Here is a 7,301-nt window from a genome sequence, read left to right as displayed (position 1 = left end):
TAACAGCTCTCCAGTAACTAAGGTATAATACAAACCATCCTCTGTTACCAATAATAATGATAAGAGGAATAACAAGGGGAGAGGACACAACCGCTCACCACCCGCCAACCGATACCCAGCCCGACCCGAGCAGCGATCTGGGCCTTCCGGGTAACTCCCCCCAGTTTCTATACTGGGCATGACGTGCTGTGGTATGGAATACCCCTTTGGCCAGTTTGGGTCAGGGGTCCTGTCTCTGCTTCCTCCCGGCTTCCCCTCCTCTCTGGCAGAGCATGAGACTGAGAAAGTCCTTGGTCAGAGTAAACATTACTGAGCAACAACTAAAAACATCCGTGTTATCAGTGTTGTTCCCAGGCTGAAAGTCAGAAGCACAGCACTGCACCAGCTACTAAGAAGGAGAAAAAATGACTGCTACAGCTGAACCCAGGACAGTAATACACCCAGGTCTTTGAATAGAAATTATGCTTAAGGAAATTAATGTGTCGTGTGATTTCAGTAATTTTCATGGAATCACAGAATAGTTTGGGTTGTAATAGACCGTCAAAGCTCATCTAGTCCAAACCCCCCTGGAATGAGCAGGAGCATCTTCAACTAGATCAGGTTGCCCAGAACAACATCCAGCCTGGCTTTGAGTGTTTCCAGGGATGTGGCATCTCCCACTTCTCTGGGCAACCTGTTCCAGTGTTTCACCACCCTCACTGTAAACAATTTCTTCCTCACATCCATCTTGAATCTCCCTTCTTTTAGTTTAAAACCATCACCCCTCATCCTGTCACAACAGGCTCTGCTAAAAAGTCTCATCTTTCTTATAGGCCCCTTTTAAGAACTGAAAGGCTGCAATAAGGTCTCCCTGGAGTCTTCTCCAGGCTGAACAACCCCAACTCTCAGCCTTTCTTCACATGAGAGGTGTTCCATCCCCTGATCATTTCTGTGGCCCTCCTCTAGACCCACTCTGACAGGTCCATGTCTTCCCTGTGCTGAGGACTCCCAAGCTGGATGCAGTGCTTCAGGAGGCGTCTCACCAGAGCAGACTAGCTGGAAATAAATATGTATATTAAAACACATTTCTGAACCTGGATTCAGTAACTTTGCTAAAATTTTATTACCTTCTCAAATGCAATGTCCGTTTGCATCAAAACATTGTGGTGCTAGTGCCTACTGCTTACAACCTGTATTAAAACAAACAAACCAATAGCCCTGCATCTAACACATGAGGAAGACAAAGACTACAGTGCCATTTGGTAGTTCTTTTCTGAAGTCTAAAAGCAGTTGCTATGAAACTTGTTCCATCCACCTATAGCCTAAGAAATGGTATTGCTTATGGTAGAATAAAATCTGCATAAGTCAACTGCAAGGAAGAACTGGTGAAGGTAATATCCCCAACAATCCTTCTGGAGGGGTTTTTTAATCCAAACAGCATTTCTCATCCTTCTGACTTGCCCCTTTTCAGCAGTCACTGCTGTTGACACTGTGCGGTATTTTCAAACCCACAATGATTACGTGTAAATTGCTGCAAATTATAGCAAGAAATTAGCTGTAACTCCCATGGTATATTTTTATCCTTGTGTTTATTATGATTTTCTGATCCTTAAAAAAAGCATGCTGAGGTGGCATTTCTGTGCTCCTAGGAGAAGGCTGTGAGCAGAAATAGCTAACTCATCTGTCTCCCCAGGTATTTATACCACATTCATCACTGTGCTGTCTGAACATTTAATACTAGCCCCTCAATCTTTCTATGTGAAATGACGTCCCATGACTAGTTACCCAAACCTGCTGCCATTCTTCAACTAAAGCAGAAAGAAGTTTGCTTTTGAGATCACTTTTTGATTATAGTGCTCTGTGTGTAGAGCCTCTGGTTCACCTAGGGAATCAAGCCTGTAAGTGTTGTAGTAATGATGCTAATGCTGGTGACTGCTCAGGCCCTAAAATGCTCTGTCTTTCAGAAAACCAAATTCTTTTAGACCCTTTCGAATAATCTCAGTGCAAAGCACTTATTTATGCCGACAGTTAGAGGCAATAAAGCAACACTGAAATGCCCCAGTTGGGAGCAGGGATTCTCTTGTGCTGGGTGTTTCACCCATTAAACCCAGTGAGGATGATTGCATTTAATGTGAGGCATTTTCATGGCTATTGGTAGCAACAGCAAGCAAACTCCATACCAGCAGTTCAGTGTATGTGATTTTGAGTTTTCACAATAAACCCCCGGAATACTCATTCATCCTTGGCAGACTTGCCTTTGTATCAATTTGGGACTAGATTCTTGGCATGCCAGGGAATTATGCATCATAATAACTTAATCAAGGGCTTTCATAGTGTATTCTAGAGCTGAGAAACCTTTCTAAACCCAAATGCAGATGGAAGCTTGGACCCAGCATTGAGTGCTTTGCTCATGAAGTCAGAGGAGCTCTGCACAGACTGAACCCCTGTGCCTCAGCAAAGCTCTATTGATTTTGGTAACTTCATCTGTGCAGGGATGTGAATCTATTACAGGGAGCTAAATGAAGCCTAAAGTTATTGATTTTCAAGAGAAAAGAACTTTAGTTAAAGATCTCTTATGTTTTCTTAATTATTCCAGTTTTTGAAACATGACATCACAGTGACAAAATTAAAGAGAGACAATAAATAAAACAGCCCGTTTCATATGATTTAATGAAGCAAGACCAGAGAAAAGGGGATTGACTGAGTTAGACAAGGTTTTTATTTGCTCTTTGTGCTGGATGGCTGTTAATCACTCAATGAGAAACACATTTCTAATGGCCAGTGCTCAAGCAACATAAATAATAACAACATCCTTGTTTCTCCTTTGCCCTTAATCTCCTTTTGGAGGCTTGACAATAAACAACCATTCCCAATGTATTTTGCAACTCAGAACCCAGATCCAAAAAGCCCCTATCAAGTGGAATTAGTTTGTTTTACATCCCTCCTGTATATTCCTGAGCTAATAAACAGCCACTACAGTTCCAGAGGGAGCTCATTTTTCTGTCTGCCTACAGGGGCTAGAGAGTTGTCACACTTGAGTACAACTCAGTCATTAGCTGGGTGTATTGGCAAGGACCAGTGTCTCTACATAAGGGGGCAAGCCACAAAATGTGGAGTCCTTATATTCAGTAAAAAACTTGGTGTACCTATGGCCTGGCAATCCCCTTCAGCTCACTGAGTTTTGGTTTCCCCATCTATTGGATAGGTTTCTCCAAAGGATTTACTGACTCAGCAAATATGACTTGATTTTCTACTTGTACCACAGATTTCCTCTATGACCTTGAGAAAAATCCTGGTGTCCCTGTGACTCAGTTCCCCACTTCTAAAATAGAGGAAATTAGTGAATTACACTCAGGTGTAATTACTTTTGCCTATATTTAGCAGTCTTCCCAAGAAGGCATGTTGAGGGGAGTTGATGTGTGTGTTTCAGCTGGTCTGGTTCATGTTGGGATGTCTTAGCCCAGGCTGTTGATGGCAGTAACTCTGTGGCCACGAGCCAAACGGAGCTGAAGCAGGTAAGAGCTGACTCAAAGGCGCGTAAGTCCAGTCATTTACCATCTGCATGTGAGTCAGAGCCCTAATACTTGTTTTCTTCTCTCCTTTGTTGGCAGTCAGTGGAGCTGTTTATTTGTACAGTAGTTAGCACGTTGGGACCTTGATCTCAGCCAGGCCTAGGTGCTAGTTTTACTACATAGCCTAATGTAGCATGTTATAGAGTGAGATACTGGCTTTGGCATTTATGTATGTGTGTGTATGTCTCTTGGATCCCATTTTTCTCCCTTGTGGCACTGTGGCTACCAGGTAGATCTGCCTTAGAGATGTCAAAGATGTAGAACTTGTAACTCTTTGGACATATGTTTTGGTTAAGTCACCAAAGCCTGAATGCTTGTGAGGCATTCTGAAAAACAGCTTTATCAAGTTCATCTCTTCAAATCATTTTTCTTTCACAGTATGCCTTGCTAGCTGTAAAATTATTCTATTAAACTGTGTTACCACACTCCAAGGCAATTTGTTCTCTTGTGCATTGATCTTTGATCTAAGATACTTGTTCCTGAAAACATTTTTCCTTTTTAACCACTTAGAAGCTAATTTTGTATAATCTAGAAATTGACATAGAACAACATTTCTTTTGTAAGTCTGTCCTTTGTTACTTGCTAATCACTTTTTCTAGATAGTCAATTTGAGTGGATTCCTATTCAGTCACGGTCAGATACTTCAGTGTTTAGTGTACTAAATTAATTTGTTGTGTAGCTCTCCAAAATAGCTTAAAATTACAGATTTCATAAAATGATAAAAATCACATTTTAAAATGAAGCAATAGTTTTGTCAGTATGAAATGTTTTGCGAATGGAAAATTGGAAATTATTGTAATAACAGTAAAGTACATTTATAGTTAATTAACTTGTAACCTAATGGAAAACTAATCTCCCTTAGAAGGTAAAGGCATGATGTAGTCAGGTTTTCTGTTCGTAGTGCCCAGCTGGATACCCAACTAAGAAAATAAATGGGGTTTTATTGGAGTAATTCCTTGCCAAATAACACTCTCTGTTAACCATGGCCTTCTGTGAAATCAGGAGGTGTTTTAGGTGCACTGCGGCTGTCTAGCTCTTGTGTCTCTTTGAGATACTGTTTTTATCTTAAAACATCCATGCAATCCAATCCTCCTCTTCCTTTCTGCAGGTATAAAGCCCTGCAGCCTCACGTACACATGTGTAAGTTTTACTGAAGGCGCATCCCGCTGCATGGAGGGAGGTTGTATGCAGTTGTAGGATCCAACCTGTAAAGCTACCATCTCGTTTCTAAGGAGTTATGAACACTTCTGTCATCTTCTGAGGAAGCAGGGCTGGATAACAAGCACAGTCCAGAAGCTCACACTCTGCAATAGGGTTCAGTTTTAGCAAACATATTCCTTGATTGCTGGTGATACTGACAAGATAAGAGTGCTGAGACAAACCTTTACAACCCCAGTAATACACTGACAGTGGTGTTCTGCTGTGAAAACTGACTCAGTAAAAGTGTTGCTTCCGCGTTGCAGGATTATTGGCTCTCACTGAGGCCAGACAAAATGTGCTCAATTTACAAGCAAAGATATAATATCTATTTCTTAGCCACCAGCCATAAAAAGGGGTTATGATCTGGGTTGGTTGCCCTATAACCTGTGTAGTTGTTTCCGCAGGTAGGCGTTGCAGTCATGACTTGGTACTGGTTTACCTCTGCTTTCTATTTACACTAGCCAGGTTGCAACTAGATATGAGTAAGATCAGAATAGATTCCTTCCTTCTGATAAATGGAGGGCTATTTGGATGAGATAATCTGTAGTCTACCCTCTTTGATAACAAAACCCATGGAATTTCAGTTAGTTCCTTCTTGCGTGTAGCTCATAACTCCGAGCTAAGCCAGGCTCTGCAAGCTAGAGGAATCCCCCACAGCTTTATCCTTTCATTCCTTTTAGTGGTTTTGCTATATATAGATATTATATATATATTAGATACATTATATATCTCTCTCTAACAATCCAGAACAGGTGCTCTGATTCACACATGCTGATGACTTGCCTTCCAACAACTGCCGTAGCTCCTTCTCCCAGAAGTCATTCCCTCCCACCCTCTGCTCCTCCTGTCCTGTCCCTCCTGTGAAGACAGCTCAGCTATTCATCAAGCAGAATCTGAACTGCTGCAACCTGGAACTCGGGAGGTCAAGGTGGACAAACACCAATTTCAATTGTCCTTAATGCCCTGGGTCTCAGTTTGTAGCAGTGCAGTAGCTGTGAGGGGAGCTGAGCCATCCTTATAGCAGAGGCAAACCTCTCTCACTGCCTTACTGTAAATCAATCCCACTCATCCATCAGAGCTTTCAGTAGGCGATTCTTGTGTGTGACTCTGGAGCTGTCTGAATGGTGGTGCAGTAATGTTGTAAACCTTCTTTCTCCCCTGAGGCACTTGTATAATACTCAGTGAAAGTTCTACGCCACTGGTATGTTTTGCAGCAGGTTCAGTGGTTAAACCACCATGTGATAGTTAAGAAGTTCACTGTTAAAGATAGAAAAACACCACCAGTGAAGGTATTTGACAATGTTCCTATATGTCCCTGCGCTTATTTGAGTTGGGATATGGTGACAAGATAGGCTGTCATCATTAACGCTACACAAACTAATGCTGATGCCTCTCATCCCCATCCTTCCCTTAATAAAGTTTGGTACCTTCTGGCATATTTAAATTAGGAGAAATGCTGAGTTAGCACAGGCTGTCCCTTGCGATTGTGCATAAATGATTGCATCAGGCAGTGTTGACACCAAAGGAATTTGTAGAAATTTGTTTCCAGAGAGCAGTTGAGTTTTCAGCCCACAAAGGACTGATCAATAGCAATTGGTTTCAGCTATCACAGTGCTTTTAATTTGGTGCATTGTCCTTTTGTCATGCAACATCAAAGGGTTTCTTCTGGCTTGAGGAACCTGAAGAAAGGGAATATTGACTTTTGAGTGATTAAAATCTGGGATGTTTTACTTTCAGTTTGTCTGTAGCATCTCTGGATAGACAGAACAAACTGTTGAAGTTAAAAAGATTATTAAGGCAATACTGTGCAGGAACACTTTAGTGCAGCAATTTAGTCATGTATGTTTGGTGATATTAATGCTAAATCCCTGTGCACCCTGCTGAATAATTTGCCTAATGATTTTGGTTAAGCATGGAAAACAAGCACCATCTGAAACTGTTTATTTGACGTACTATGCTCAATGCATGGGAGCTGGAGAGAAAATACAGCACCTCAATGTGAATACCTCAGTTCCCTGTACTGTAAGTGAGGGGAGGAGAGTGGTATTAAAATGAAGATGTCCTGGGACATCAGTGCTTACTATAATGGGTCCAAAGCTTGTACCATGAATCCAGCTTGTATCCTGCTGCTAGGAGTGAGCCTTTCTGACCCAAGGTCTCAAAAGTCCAGTGGGGCAACTCTTGACTGAGTTGGGCTCCTGGCTTCAAATAATCTGCAAAGAATTTGGCATTAGATTAAATTTGGACACAAACTGCTACTTCTATACTGAATTTTTCCCTTATCTTCCCTTTGAGTGAGTTTTCAGCTTTGTTGTATGATGTTTTGGTACTTCCCATCTGCTTTTGGCAGAAACTTTTAAAGGGAAGTTCTGACCAGTTGCCTTCCCTTGTGGTACAGTTCCATTCATGTAATGATAGGTTACATAAGCAATATGATATGGACAGTCTATCAAGAACTATCTGCTATTTCAGATAATAATTAATTCCTTCCGTAATTATATACAGCAATACAATGAATTAATAAAAGTGACATAATAGAAGAATTTCTTA

Source organism: Nestor notabilis, unplaced genomic scaffold, assembly GCF_000696875.1.
Source record: "Nestor notabilis isolate BGI_N333 unplaced genomic scaffold, ASM69687v1 scaffold28817, whole genome shotgun sequence".
NCBI classification, from domain to species: Eukaryota; Metazoa; Chordata; class Aves; order Psittaciformes; family Psittacidae; genus Nestor; species Nestor notabilis.
This window is presented reverse-complemented; position numbering follows the sequence as displayed.